The sequence below is a fragment of the Ambystoma mexicanum genome, chromosome 3q (genome assembly GCF_040938575.1).
Source record: "Ambystoma mexicanum isolate Mex_15411 chromosome 3q, UKY_AmexF1_1, whole genome shotgun sequence".
Lineage (NCBI taxonomy): Eukaryota > Metazoa > Chordata > Amphibia > Caudata > Ambystomatidae > Ambystoma > Ambystoma mexicanum.
In genome coordinates, this window is record NC_090926.1 from 1299917807 (window position 1) to 1299933811 (window position 16005).

At 51.2% G+C, this 16005-nt stretch overlaps 1 protein-coding gene across 1 annotated transcript in view; it reads right to left on the bottom strand.

Moving 5' to 3' along the window:
* Positions 1 to 16005, bottom strand: part of LOC138447908 (uncharacterized) — a 416627-nt gene that overhangs the window by 26403 nt on the left and 374219 nt on the right. The window lies entirely within an intron of this gene.

Genomic DNA, 16005 nt, shown 5'->3' on the forward strand with positions numbered 1-16005 from the left:
ATAAATGGTATAAGCAGGAAACCCGAAATGTATACCCAGAATAGATGGCAAGATACCGCCGAGTAGAAATTAAATCAGATAAATGAAGAGTGTACCGCCTTTCCGAGCGGAGCCGAACAAAAGTTGGAAGTATCCAATAGCAAACAGTGCAAAATAGTGCCACGCACAGAGAAGGCGGCAGGCAGCAGGGAAGAAACGGCAAGAAGCCGAGCAGGAAAGTAGGAGGAGCCTCGTACCCAGGTAAGCAAACAGCAAGGCACCGAAAACGGTGAAACCGCAGAGTACACACCGTGTACCCAAAGACTCGATGGTAGGGTTGTAGCGTGGCTGAATAGGGAAGAAGGAAATGCAGCTAGAACGAAGGATGTACAAGATTAGGATAACGTTGCAAGGTAAGGCGGCTAAGAAAGCCCAATGGAAGGTAAAGGCTAGAGGGTAATGGAGCGTTAGCGTGCAAGAAGTAAACACAGATACAACGCACTGCACAAGGGGGCGGAGTCAGAACTTATAGAGTCCGCCGCCATATTGGATGAGGACTAGAGCGAGATAACTCCTAGCTAGTGTCGCCAGCGGTTCCATAACTTCCACCCCTGATTCCTGACAGCCCCCCCCTCCCATGAGGCTGTGGCCCAGCAGAGGGGCGCCCCCCACAGTTTGAGAAAAAAAAAGATACCGCTGCCCTAAGCCCTCCCCTCCAGGAGCACATACACCAATGAGTCCTAGAGGGCAGGGGGGGGCTTAATCGCACATCCGGCAGGAGAGAAGTGCTGCAGTATCGATGGAAAGGGCCATTTTGCAGGGGGGGGGTTGCTCGGCCCCGGAGCCCCCGCACTCGGCGCCCCTGCCCTGAGGGCTGAATGGCCTCTGCTCCCTGTGGGAGGGTTTCCGCTGCATGTGAAGGTGTTGGGGTGTGTTCATATGCATGTACTCTTATGGTGTATGTTATCTCTGCACGTGCAGAATAAACACTAGCACGTGCACATTGCTTCATAGTAGCTTTTTATGTAATGGTGATCCATACAGTACAGATGTGCTGTCTTTCTAATATCCCCCCTCAGGCTGGCTGTAGCGCCCTCTGCCTGCTCGGCAGTGGCATTGCCATCCCTGCACGGGATACAGGTGTGGGTTATTATTATTGCTCAGAAGCTTCTACCTGCTGCTTGGTGGGAAAATAGAATCCCTGCAAAGGGACTAAACTACGTGTTGCTCATCACATTCCCTGCAAGTGATGCTTGCACAGGCAGCTGCACTCATTCCCCTTCTGCTCACCGCCAGGCCCTGTACCTTTCCGCAGAATTCAATGGGTTTCTTCCATTTGCCAATAACAACTTCTGAGGATTCTTCCTACCAACCTGAGGACTCGAGAAGGATGGGCCTACTCTGCTGCCACTACAGGGGGGTTCTGGTTCTTCCACCTAGCCCATGCCCGCCATCTTGCTCGGATGAATATTCTGGGAGCATTGCAGGACAGCTTCAGCTAGCTAGCTAGGTATGTATAGAGAGGATACATGTGTTTGCATATTGAGTGAGAATACTTCCTTTGTGTTTTCTGTTATCCAGTAGTGGTGGTGCTCATAGTGCTCATGTTTTCTCTCTCCATATATCCTTTAGGTGTAGGTCCTTTAGGTTCCCTGCCCCTGTTCACACTATTGAGGAGATGTAGGTCCTGATACTTGGTACTGAGGGAAATTAATTTAGCTTTGAATAAAAAGGGGTTACACGATAAACTTCCCTCATCAAGAAGTGGTTGCTAATTCCACCGACAGTCATTCGCTAAAAACACAAACGTGTGTACACGGATGACATCAAATACAACTGCATTATAATATTTTCCCCGTATTTCACGAATATGGCTTAGTAAGTTACAGCTGGAGTGGTATTCCTTCAAACGTTTATGGCACGTCTTGCGTCAATAAGTTGGTTTGACATTATTTCTCCTAAAAACATGAGTGTTTATTTTCCTGTGTCTTATTCTCCACAGCCCTTTGTCATCCTTGTTTAAATGATAGCGGAATGGGGGTTTTCCAGGTCTCAAAAGGGTTTATCATGGTTAGAACAGTCTGTAATGATGGTGCCGCGGGTAAATGTTATCAATAGTGTTGGGTAAATCTTCCCACAAGTTTCTATTTCACACTTCATTAACTGACGATAATGTCACTGTTTCTTCCCTTTCAAGGTTTCTCATGGTTTTACCAATGGTGGACTTTTCATAATGGCTACATATTTTGTATTTCAGTAATATGGACTATAAGACTATGTGTGCCTCCCACACACCCTGTTGTTTCTATCTTCGATCACGTTCTAATGACCGAGGGAATGGAAAGTGCTACATACGGACTTGGGCTCTGTTCAAATGTGCCGCGGTCAAGTTCTTCCAAGCGCTAAAGAAGAGGAAGAAGGACTCACGACGAGGACCTTTAAAATTTTCAATGTTGAAGGTATTTGTACCGCGCACCGTCACCAACGCAGTTGGTCCCCAGGCGCTCTGGCAGATCTGCATACGAGAAGGCGGGATGGGTTAGTAGGTGGAGCGGGAGTAGGATAGTGAGAGGGGTGGTGTTCTGTTGGCAGCTTCAACTCGGTATGCACCAGTTGCTGAGCTTTGGTGCGAGTATCGGATCGATGTCAGTCCTCGTGTGCTGTTGGTGTGGCTTATGTGTTGTTGCGGTGTTGTGAAGTGCGTGCGGGTTGTTGTGCGAGAGATGGTTGTGTAGGTTTTTGATTGAGGTAAGTCTGCAGAAATGCAGAGTTTTTTGTTAGTGGGATGTATGAAGTTTAACAAGCGAACATTCTGAACTCTGTCCGAGTGTGGCGCTCGCCAATCCTCCCGATCTCATCAGGACGGGGGAAGGGGTTACGCCTGGCAGGGTTTTCGGTTTGTGTCAGGCGCTCCCTGTGCTGTTCTAACGCGCTCTGTAAGTGTTCTAATTCCGATGGAATGAGTGTTGTGGGTTGGGTTTTAGTAGGTGCAATGCGCTCACCGTTCTATTCTAGCGAGCTCTGTAGGTGTTCTAATGCTGATGGGTTGGTTAATGTGGGTTGGGTGTCTACTCTCCTCCTTGGGTGTTGGAGCAGCTGTTGTGGTGCTGTGGTCTCCTCTTACAAACTTCTATCGAAATGTGTCTGCTGGTGGTTGGATATGGTACGGCCGGGAGGCAGTGGATCAGTCATTTAGGGCTTTCGTCTCGGTCTGAGCATGTGATCAGTCTATGGTGACCTCCTTTTGTGGCTATTTCCCATAATATCTTATGGGCTGTCGTGGGGTCCGTTCTTTGGGTTCTGTGTATGTCCATTTTGGGATTGACCGAGGTTGGTGTTATTTTCATCGCTGTATAACGGGGTGGGCATTTTAGTGCGTCGCTGTTGTCTTTACGCTGTGAAGAGCTGGGATCTGTAGTGATTGGTCATTCTGGGGTTCATGACCCCGGCTCATTAGGAGCTCCATTACACGTCCTTGTGAAACATTTAATGTTATATAAAAAATAAAAATAAATGTCTTAAAAGTGTATTTTTTCTTTGCTTCTGGACGAGTAGATGAAGAAGTGGATGCATAATACTCGCCTCCGTGTCTTTAATAGCATCTACACCCCGACTCACGATAGTGAGGGGGGGTTGGCCATTCTAAGCCAAGATGTCTGCAGCTGGCTGCAAGCCAAGATTGGGCTAATTTGTGAAGGGCCATTCACTTGCAAAATGGCGCCTCCTGACCTGGCCCCGGTGGTAGTGGACGGTAGCTGTGGCGCTGTGGGTCTCGCCTTGATCCCGGCTGCAAATCTGCAGTGCCCCATGACGCCCCGGTTGGCCTGCTGACATCACGCTCTGGAGGGTAAGCTATGCCCAGGTAACAGTGGGGTCTGCGGCTGGTGTGCGGGTGGGTGAAGAAGACCCTGCGTTATAGCCAGATCTGAGGCAGCGCATGCTCTCCTACTGCTACTCGTCAGTGGTGGTGTTGGTGGGCAGCCGGGAGGTGCTGGTTGCTATCAGCGTGTTCTCCGTGGCACCAAAGGACGTGAGGAGTTGGAGGCAACAGTCTGTTAGGGAGTGCGGACGCTCCCCCTGCAGCGGTTTTCAGACCACAAATGCACTTAGGAATGTTGCAGTGGATGACGTTCAACAGGTGAATCACTCCGGTGCCTCTGGCGGATCTTGGCATTGTTGGGTGACTTTGGCCCTGTGGGAGGTGTGGGGAGGTGGGCGTGCTCCCTCTGACTGGGGTCTCTGCCCTGTGCATACCTACTGCCTGCCAGCATTAGCTGGTCCTGCTCCCCAATCTCCCATCTGTTGACTGGAGGCCTCTGTACCCATACTGATCCTGCTGTAAAGCATTGCCTGCACACTTGGAACTCATCCCTATGCATACATGCTACTCCTGCCACAAAAGAGTGGTCTGCATATGTTGGGTTCCACCCTCAGTCTCCTCTTCTGGACTGAACAACACTGGGGTGCGGCAGTCCCCACTACATCAGCGCGCAACAGGGCCATACTCTTAGCGGGGGCGTCCCATTGCTGCACCCCATTTCGTTTGTCACATTCATAAACTCTCCCACCCATACCAAGCCCCCCCGGGATGAATTTCCCAGAATAAGGAGACCAAACAAGTTTTCAAGATGAAATCACAATGCCACAGCAAGCTCTATTTGCATAAAGTCAAGGAGTTATCTTACGGGCGATCCGTTTATCCACCATGCCGCGGGTTCTTCTACGCCGGGTGTGGCTTCTTAAGTACGCCCCCGCCATCCGTGTCAGGAGGACCCTTCCGTTTCTCTCTACCCATGGCCATTTCTTGTTTACATTTCGGAACATCTAGCCCAGACACTTTTTTCGGTGTCCTTATTCACAGTACACGTTTCTACCCTGCTCTGTGCGCCCGCTTCCCTTTTTGTACCTACTCTTCCTTTGTTACGTTCCTGTTCCCTTGTTCTACCTGCCCAACCAACCTTCTGATTCTAGCGCTAAGTGATCCCTTCTTTCCTTCTATCTGCCATTTCCCGTCTCGGTGTGCTCTGATTCTCCTTCATTGCATTCATCCTTGTTCCCTCTCCCCCTTATCCCTCTTCAATGATCTTACCCCTGTCTCCCCCCGTTCTGTTTATCCCTCGCACTTTCACTTCTGTTCCCGAGACTCACTCCTCCTCCCCCTTCCGGTTCTCTTCTCTTTCGCCCCACCCCCCCTTGCCTCCATGCTCTGTTCCCGTATTCCATTATGCCCGCCCCCCCTGGCCTCCATGTTATGTTCTCTCTATTCCCCAAGTTGCCCAGTCTCTTCCCCCCCAGCCTTGCGCTTACTTCCCCCCTTGTCAACCCCCGAGCCCTTCCCCTTCCCTTTGGTATTTTCCTTCAGTTATCCCTTCCCCTACTTGTTTCCTTACCAACCTTACTGGGCCACCTTCTTCTTGTTCCTCCCGACTTCCCTTCTTGCCCATTCTGTTTTCTTCATTATCCCCTTCCCACCCATCCCCCCCCTGCATTTGGGGTTGGAATGACTTCCAAGCCCCCTAACCCCTCCTCCATTTCTTTCCCTGGGCCTCCCCTGAGTCTATTACTCCTGGGCGCCGTAGATTCTAAGCTATTGGCTGAGCAATCCCCTACGGGTCTGCCAGTGCTTTCTAGTGGATCGACCTGTGACTCCGCCAAGACTCTCTGCTGGTTGCCGGCGGCAGAGAGTCCCCCCCCCAGAGAAACAGGTCGTAGATCCTTGCGGGGATCCGAAGCTACCCCCCATAGCTCCATTTATCCTGCTCAAACACTCACATTCTCCCGCGTTCACATGCAACCCGACATTAACACATTTGAAAGGGGACTCCGGACGTGTCCGGCAGTGTGACGAAGAGCACTGGCCCCGTCTTTCACCCTTGTGTGCAGTGTCTCTCTTGCGACACGAGTTTCCACTGTCACTTAATTTACGCCCACCCTTAACCAAAGGTGACTAGCTTGTTGTTGCTCAGAAACCTTATGACCCATGACTTAGTCCTTAGGCCAGGGCACCCAGACATCCCTTTATATGTGATCATTTTTTGTTGGGACGGGCGGGTGGATTTTGGGCACAAGGGAGTAATGTTATCCAACCTCTTGTATTTGGCTGGACATAACTGTTATAAGGTGCTGTGTTAAGTACTCCTGCATTTGAATGTAACCACTGAGTGCCAAAGATGCATGGCCCAAGGACTCCTACATTTCCATCTGCCCCCACTGAGGGCCCCAGAAGCATAGCCCAGTGAAACCCCCTACCTTTAAACTAATGTATCTGTTGCATGGGCATACTTGGGAGCTGAGATATCCCCTTTTGATTTGTTTTCATGACTTGTGCTTAGCATGGACAAGGTGCTGGGATACTAAATTTAAGCACATTTTTGGTCGAACACATGGATATCAGTCGTTCTTGAGCATCTGAATAGATTCCCATCACACGTCATTGACCTTAATTTCCAACACACCATTAGCGCCCCTTTCAGGCGCCCCCAGGTTTGCTTCCTTCAACTAAGTGCCAAGGATAGGTGTTCCACTAGTCCCATACCTATGACCAGTTGGTGTATTATGTGCTTTGTATTAGAAAACGCTGTGCAGCTAGAGAAGGGGGGCAGAGGGTACGGCCATTGCCATCCATACATAACCGGAGGTGCCCAATTTGAGCCCGGTTTTTGCAGAACCCGATCGTCAGGATTTCTTGGCCAACTGCCGAAGTTCACTTCGTATAACCTGAGTCTTTTGGGAAGCTCAATACCTTCACTGCACACCTTTATTCCTCTTCCACCTTATTGACATCCAACCCCTTCGCCCCTTGTTGGCAGCCATTCCCCCTACCCCCTTGCCGTAAGTGTTCCACTATTCACCAGAAGTATATTGTCCAGCTGACAGATTATGTGAATTGTAATTGAGAGTCGCTATACCACTGGTAGGGTCTACTGCCCTTGCATTACTGGATGTAATTGTGAAAGTAACCATCGGTTTTACTTCCCGACAATATGCCTGCACTTTGCTGGGTGTGTAAGAAGAGGTATTGACGCCCGTATGCCACTGTTGGGTGTTCTCAACTATGGTTTGTACTTTGGACTATGTAACTTTTGCATAGCGTTGACCCTCACTGGGCCATGAAGTTGAAACCTAACCGCACTAATCTTGTGCCCACAACCCTTCTACTCTGTCCCCCCCCTCAACTAACCTTTGACAGCCCTAACCAGAGCGGTGTGCTCCCATGACCCTACCCTTTATCACTGGGCCTGCCCTCGTTGCACCCGCCAGAGCACCCCACTCGCCTGCACCTATTTGCTCAGGGAGAGGGGGATCCAGCGAATGTGTGGTGCTCTGTGTGCCGTGTGGTCTTGCTTCCAACAGGAGCCTGTTGCCCAGAGCCCTCAATGGATTCTGTTCAAACGAGTGAGCCAGCAACCCAATTCCGGGTTTTTAAATATGTAAATAGTAGCATTAAGCAATGGTACAGAGCAGTCAACACATCCTCAAAAGCTCTGGCCTAATGACTGCCTGTTGGCGGGTTGGCCCTCTCCCACGAAACGTGCTCCAAACGAGTGAGGCAGCAGAAACCAACTTTTATTAGCCTCCTGCCGCAATGAAACACCAACAACCCCCTTTCAAGAGACGACCCTCTTCATGCATTGTGCTCCACCGAGCAATCAAGCCCCACCAAATTCCGAATTAGAGCATTTTAGCGCTTGCATGGTGCCTCCAAAGCGACACTTGACTAATTGTGTGAAGGATAGCCCTCCTTATGGATTGCGCTCCAAATCAGCGAGCAAGCCAAAGCAAATCTTAATTTCTGACATTTTAGCGTTTGCATCAAGCCTTACTAATAACTCCAACAAACACTGTTTCAAGTTTTGACCCACTTCCATCGTGTAGGGTTAGCCATCTACCATGGATCTTGCCCCAAAAATCCCAAAACCAAGCTCACACTATAATGGAATCCCCGACAGCCCATTATCGCATGCACCTCCTACCAGCCCAACCCACAAGCACAGTGGCTAACCACCGCTGCCCTGTCCGTTAAATGTCCCATCAACATTGAACAATTCCCAAACATGCTCGTAACATCGCCTGTGTTCATACAATGATGCTTTCTTGAACGGTGCAGTGTTCCCTCCGTTTAACTCGTGCCACCTTCAACCATCAAAATATCAAAACATGTATAAATTGTTCTGATTATGCCAATCTTGTCTCCTAAATACGTGGCACCGGGCCTCCTACTTGCGTAAAATTAACGCATCCGCGCTTTCGTTTCTCCCCCCACTGAGTCCACCTTACCTGCGTTGCCTCGTGCGACCGTCACCCAACATTGCCCACACAGCCACCGACCCCCGCCCCTTATCCTATTACACCGTTGCGCCCTCAGTATTTTACATTCTCAATCATTTCCTGTCCCGCGACCCGACGCTCCTGCCCGCCTCCAACCGAAAACCCCTCCTTACTCGAACACCAATTTCCAGTCTGGTGAAGGGGAGGGACAGGAACCACGAACCCCCGTGTGCCTGACCCACCACTGCTACCATCCTCCCCTTTCTTCCACTCAAGTGTTGCGCCTGTTGCTCGCTCTCGACCTTTTGCCCCTACGTGGCTAGGCCTCTTTGCTGTGCGCCCGGACCTCCCTCGTCCTGTTCTTCTGCCCTGTTGCGTGCTATCCCCAAAACCCATAGAGTACCTGCTGTCAATGTTCTAAACCCGCAACCTCCATGTTGCCTGTCCCCCATCCCCCTTCCTTGTGGTTCTAGCCTGTAGCCTCCGCTCCCCCTGCTGCCCACCACGCAACATAATCCCGAAACCCCCGTGCTTCGACGTTACCAGTTTCTGGTGTCTGCTTGTGTGGGTGCGTGTGGTCGAGTGTGTGTGCAGGGCGGCCCGAGGCACAGGCTTGCCCACAACATCTGGCGACGAGGCGGGATCCGAGCGGAGTGTTCCGCCGACATAACGCTACATGTACACTGCAGCAACGTTATATCGGAGCATTCCCCGAATCCAGCGCGAGCAAAGCAGATCGGTTTCTACGCAGGACACGGGGCATTAGCGGCCTGAAAAGGTGCTCGTGCGCTGCTCACGTTCCACAGAAACTACAGTGAACGAATTTTTGGAATCCTGACAGTTGTCGACATCCAAGACGACTGTCCCTCAAGCTGTGGTAATTGGACGGGTCCGCGGCTATGTTGATCCACACCACGCACCGGCCTGAGGTACGTCGACCGTCTGCACAAGTCAGGTTTGCGGCCTCTAAACCCTAAGGAGGTGCCAGTGCGACCTGTGAACATGGCGGAGAGTGACGAAGATGCAGGGACAGCGCAGGTGGTGGTAAGGAGGAGACAACAGGGATGGCTGTTACCCATGCAAGAATTCGACACGTCGGGTCCACCCTCAAAATTGGGCCCAAGATGGTTGCTGTGGATAAGAAAATTGGACATGTACTTCACCGCAACAGGAGAAACTAATGATGACGCTAAAAGGGCAACTCTACTATACTCCACGGGTATGGACGTCCTACGCATTTATGAGTCCCTTAACCTGCAAGTAGTCACCTATGATGCGGTCAAGACTGCCTTAAAGAATCATTTTATTCCGCTGTCCAACATGGACTATGAGAGGTTCCTGTTCAATAGTGAAAAACAGCGGGAAGAAGAGTCGCTTGATCAATTCTGCACTCGCCAAAGCAATTGGCCACGACGTGCAGATGGGACAACGAGGAGTCCATGATTAGAAACCAAGTAATCCAAGGCTGTGGCTCAGGCAAACTCCGCAGACAGGTGTTAAGGGAGCCAGGGTGGACTCTGACACAGATCCTGGACAGCGGAAGAATATATGAACTGGCAGAGTCGAGGGGTGCCACAATGGACGCGGCGGTGCGTCCCGGCAGGTCAGAAGAGGCGTTTGTGGTAGGGATGCAGTCCGCATCAAAGAGTAAGTGGAGTCAGAAATGCCAAGAAGCAAGCCCGACACACGGAGTGGCACCCATTTGTCAGTATTGCGGGTACGATTTGCTGCACTCTGAAGAATGTCCCGCCAAATCCAGATCCTGTGGCAGATGCAACAGACACTATGCCCGGATGTGCCGCGCTCCTGCGCCGGTGGCTACTCAAATGGGTCCGGCCAGGTTGTTTGGCAGCGGGTCGAGGGGGCAAAAGAACATTGCGACAGTTGAACAGGATATGCAGAGGCTGAACATGGCCGAGGAGGAAGAAGAAGAGGACGAGGTGTTCTTCATTTTGAGCAGAGCCAAAGGGGAAAGGAAAAAGAGGCAGCCCAAATGCATCGTGGACATCCAAGGGGTCCCTACACAAGTGATGATTGACACAGGAGCCTCGGTATGTGTGCTGGCCTCTGATCACTACCAGTCAATCCTGGGACCACCACCGTTGGATGTCTCTAGGGCAAAGATCTTCACGTTTGGCGGCGACACACCACTCCCCATCAAGGGTGTCTTTGTGGCGCCTGTTTCAAAGGGCGGCAAGTCAATAAAAGCACAATTTTTCGTCACTGACGTGAGCCCCCACTCCCTGCTTAGCTGTGCAGCGACGGAGGCATTGGACCTTGTGCATTTTGCGTTTGCAGTCTATCAAGCAGACATTGAGCAGCTACTAGCCAGATTCTCAGGCATTTTCGAAGGAGTGGGAAAGTTGAGAGCTCCTCCTGTGCGTCTACACATCAACGACACCATCAGGCCCACGGCTCTCAAACATCGAAGGATCCCGTTCCATCTCCGGGAGAAGGTGGAGGAAGAACTTCACTCACTGGTCCGAATGGACATCATCGAAAGGGTGGAAGGCCCGATGCCCTGGGTCTCACCCATAGTGGTGGCCCCCAAGCCAAAACAGCCGGGAGCGGTGCGCATTTGCGTCGATATGCGCCTCCCGAATGCGGCTATCAAAAGGGAGAGACACATTACGCCCACTCTCGATGATATTATTGCAGAACTGTAAGGGGCGAGAGTCCTTTCGAAGTTAGATTTGATGGCGGGCTACCATCAGCTCAAGCTCCACCCGGACTCACGTTATATCACGACTTTTACGACGCATGATGGCCTCTATCAGTTTAAGCGCCTGAGTTTCGCCATTTCATCGGCTGCCAAGGTTTTTCAGAATACCATCAGGGGGGCGCTCGCAGGACTGAAAGGTGTTTTGAATATGAGCGATGACATTTTGGTATTTGCAGACTCAGAGGCAGAACACATGAAGAGACTGGAGTGCACGCTGAAGAGGCTAGAGGATTTGGGGCTTACCCTACACCGTGAAAAATGTGAGTTTTTCCAAGGACAGAATTGGGTTCTTTGGCTTCATCTTTCATGCCAGCAGCGTGTCGCCAGATCCTGCAAAGATCAAGGACATTCAGGAGGCCGCAGCACCCCAGTCCCCAACGGAGGTAAGGAGCTTCTTGGGGATGGTAAACTACTGTGGGCGCTTCATTAAAGGTTTGGCCTCCCTGTCGGAACCCCTCAGAGCGCTGACCAAGAACGATGCTGTCTGGGTGTGGGAAAGAAAAGAGCAAGAGGCATTTCAGTTCATCAAAAATGCCCTGTCTGACGGAGACACCATGGCGTACTTCAACCCCACCGCTGAGTCCGAGATCGCTGTTGACGCCAGCCCGGTGGGTGTAGGTGCTGTGCTGATGCAAGCGGACAAGAAAGGGGACATGTGACCCATTGCGTATGCCAGCAAGGCGCTCACAGACACAGAACAGCGTTACTCGCAAATAGAAAGAGAGGCCTTGGCCATACTGTGGGGCTGTCGCCATTTTCGTCTCTACATCCTGGGCAAGCCAGTCGTAGTCATGACCGATCATAAGCCCCTGCTGCCCATCCTGGCGGGTGTGTCATCAAAACCTCCACCCAGAATTGAGCGATGGATGCTAGCCCTTATGGAATATGGAGTTCGACTGGTGTACAGACCAGGGACCAATAATCCAGCGGACTATCTGTCGCGACACCCAAACCCTGAGAACGTGGAAAAGATCAAGGAGGTGTCTGCTTGTAGGCTTGTAGAGGGCTGCTCTGTCAGGTGGTGGAAGGTGCAGTGCCGGTAGCGCTATTCAGACTCACCATAGCGACGGAATCGTCCAAAGATGAATTGTTCCACATCATCAAAACGGCGGTTAGAAGCGACGATTGGAGAGAGGTGCTTCAGAACAATGCAAGGCGGCAGGCTGACACCCAGAAAGACCTTCAGGCGCTGTGGAGGGTGAGGGATGAACTATCCATTTCCGACGACGGACTACTGCTGAGGGGGAGGCAAATTGTGATCCCGCAGGCCCTGAGAAATTGTGTGTTGGAATTAGCTCACATAGGGCACCAAGGGGTAGCCAAGACCAAGGCCCGGCTTCGACCCAAGGTGTGGTTCCCTGACCTCGAGGGAATGGTCGAGCTGTTCATAAAAAGGTGTCTGCCGTGTCAGGCGGCGAATCCCAGGGATAAGGCTCCACCGATCAGCTCAATGGAACGGAGCGAAATGGCCTGCGGAACCGTCCATGCGGATTTTGGATCGACGGGTCAGGCATGTACTTTTTAGCGGTGGTAGACCAATGGTCCAGATATCCCGAGGTGGAGATCGTAGAGTACACCGCCACCGAGTACACCACCAGGGCCCTGGACAAAATGTTTGCGACCCATGGCTTCCCCGAAATACTATGCTCAGACAATGGTCCCCCGTACGGGCAGCCAGTTCGCACAGTATCTCAAAGCGAGGGGGATCCATCACCGGAGAGTATCCCCGTTGTGGCCGCATGCGAACGGGGAAGCTGAAAGGCTCATGCGCACGCTAAACAAGGTGCTGAGAATATCCGCAAGCGGCGGAGAGGACCTCCCAAAGAAGGTTGTGGAATTCCTGCGAGAGTATCGGACCACTCCGCATCAATCGACGGGCGTAGCTCCTGCTGAAGCACTATTCGGGCGCTGCCCTCGCGGCATGATACCGGAGATAGAAGGAAGAATACCCGGGGTCATTGACAGTGAAAAAGTGAGGGAGGAGCGGGCAGCCCGCAATCAGAGAGAGAGCGAGAGGAGGGGTCTCCAAGATAAGGAAGTGGCTGTAGGTGATTCCGTGCTAGTGCGGAATCGTCACCCAGAAGGCAAACTGTCACTGCCTTAAGAGCCTCACCCGTGGACAGTCACGCACGTGAAGGGAACCATGGTCACGGCAGCATGCAACCGGGGGAACGTCACCCGCAACTGGTCCTTTTTCAAAAAAGTGGACACATCAACGAAGGCCAGTGAACCGGACGAAAGCACCTCCTCCGAAGCGGTCCCCGAAGGCCAGGCGGAGGACGCCCAGAGGGAGGCCATTCCGCATGTAGATGGTCCCAGCTCGACTTCGCAAAGCACCCCTCGGTACCCGGTGCAAGGAAACCACAGACTGCCGGCTCGCCTCAAGGACTATGTCCTGGACTCGGGAGACTGAGCCGAGTTTACAGCAGCCGGCCAATCCACGTTGGGTTACATGTTTTATGTTTACCAGGTATATGGTTCATCCTTGTCGATGTTAGATTGTTTTTGGTTGAAGAAAAAAAGGGATGTTATGTTGCAAGCATGAACGGCGCATGCGCGAGCCTCGTTCTGGTCCGCGCATGCGCATTGAGAATAAAGAACGTCCGTGCGGGCAGTTGCCGCAGGGACGCCGTAAGGCACACACGCGTGTCCCGTGTCTCCTTGTGTGGATGCGTGTGGTCGAATGCGTGTGCGGGGCGGCCCGAGGCACAGGCTTGCCCACAACATGCCCCAAACCCTGCTTGCCGCCAACCGTGCCTTACATGCCAGCACTGTTCCCCCAACACAATTCTACCATACGAAGCCCTGACCCTGGCGCATCGCCCCCGCCAAGGCCCCCATGGGAGAAACCTGCTCCCCTCCCCTGCTCCTTCTCTGACCCGTCCCCGCGCTGCATTGACCCTGTTGCCTCAAGCGTTCGTAGCCCATCTATCCCGTAGCGCAGCGCCCCTCGCCCCAAACACAGCTCCAGCTCTACATTTCCTGTCCTCCCGTATCCTTGCCGCCTACTCTTCCCCCACCCCCATGGCTGTTACCTGACGACAATGTGCCCTAGCATCTCCCCCAACTACCCTCTCTCTCCCTCTGCAGACTGGGGTACAACGCCCCTGTACCCCACCTCAGAAAACCTTCAAAGGCGGAGACCTCCTCCATCCAGCGAATCATAATGCCCGCTCAGCCAACAAACATTCCACTGACATCTGCCTACTTCTTGAAGACACTAACCTTGCGCATTTGAGGAAGTGCTGAGGGCAAGTTTTGTTAAGCTGGCCCCATTCTGAGCGAATTTCGGAAAGCTCTATGGTTGTTAAATGTACTATTATTGAAGGAATTCAATACAGAGCACTGTGGCCAGGCCCATAATTCTCATAATCCTTATATCCTTCACGCACGCACATACGAGAAAGTGCTGAGGGCAAGTGCTGTTACGCTGCTAAGCGGTGAAGCGTACAGTGTACAACAGCCACCCATATTGATTAATTCCTCCTGGGTTATTTGGTTCTATGTTATAATTTATATTGTTCCCCTACTCTAATCTCAGTCCTTAAAAAATCTATAAGGGTAATCTGCCATCCTCTGTAAAATCAGACTCATATTAACAGTTTGGCAATGGGCTTGGCAACGCACTGAAGAATGGCCACGACTGCCGGCCCTTACACACTGAAGTATTCCATGTCTACACAGGTAACCCCTGCACCTCTGCCTTGTCAATCCAGGCACACACCGGTTAGGGCACCAAATACGTTAATCAGTGTTAAGAACAGAGTCGTTATGTCGCGAGCTTGCGCACAGTTTTATAAGAGCTGATATTCGTAACTTCTGTGAACCTGATCTTTCCAAAATACATACATCTAACAACTCACAAGTAATTACGGTAGATCGATCTTACACAGACTTTACGGAAGCTCATGTTCACTCTGCAACTAACATCATTGCAGACGTGACCACTCCCCCCATCCCCAATTCCCTTATGCAAGCTGGGTACACAGAACCTCTGTCTAATGACATCTGTAGAACAGATAAGGCCACCAACCTGGGTGAGACCGCCCCCCAATCTCCATCCCATTCTATTGGAAATGTTCCCTCTCCAAATCTACCCTGTCCAAATCCCAGCTCTCATGCTCCTGAAGAACCAGCGTCCCTTGTTAAAGAGACCGCAGCCATCGCTGAATCCGTGAGGGCAGCTGCTCCTATCACCATTCAAGCATCTCCCCGTTGTTCCCCTAATGTCTCAACTGCACTCTCTCAATCCCCCATTATGTTTCCGCAAACCTCTCACAACTCTTCTGTTCTTTCCATTTCTTTCACAAACCCAACCCCAAGAAAGCAGCTACACACGGAGCATCCAGCGATATCTGGCGAAAACGAATTTTTGCACACAAACCAAACACTGGTTGCTATGAATACTGCACTCATATCAATCACGAAACTCTATGAAACATTGGATAACAAGATCACTGCACAATCACACATGCTAATGCACATACTGTAGTACAACTCAGTCCATCAGCCCAAGAGTGCAGGAATTGCACCTAATATTGCCTTAACAAGTTCCAAGAGCATTCATCCTTTAAATCCTCTCGATCATAGACCCTTAGCCAACCTTGCAAATCCTACATGTATGGATATTATCAATGTTGATGTCTGCACTCAAGTAGAAGCCATTGCTCCTCTTGCTGAGGGCGAGGTAGTACCTGTTGAAACCTCTGTGCTGGCCCAGACTCAACAGGAGATAAGTGGTAAGCCTACCTTTAATATATTCTCCAAACTTAACAATTCTGGGCGCATCAACCACAAGAACTCCACACAGAAAACTAAGAACTTAAAAAACGTAAAATATCAATCTGGTCCAGCCGCAAAACATTTCTTGAAGACTGTAACTCTGCCAAAAAAAGCTATTCAAGCTGCTTTTTCTTTGGTTGTTAAGAAATATTCTACCATAGCGTCCATTAAGAAACAACTGGCTAAAAGTCAGCCTCAACAGAACTTAACTTATCAGCCACTCGATCAAAATCTTCAAGAAGTGGATAAACAGA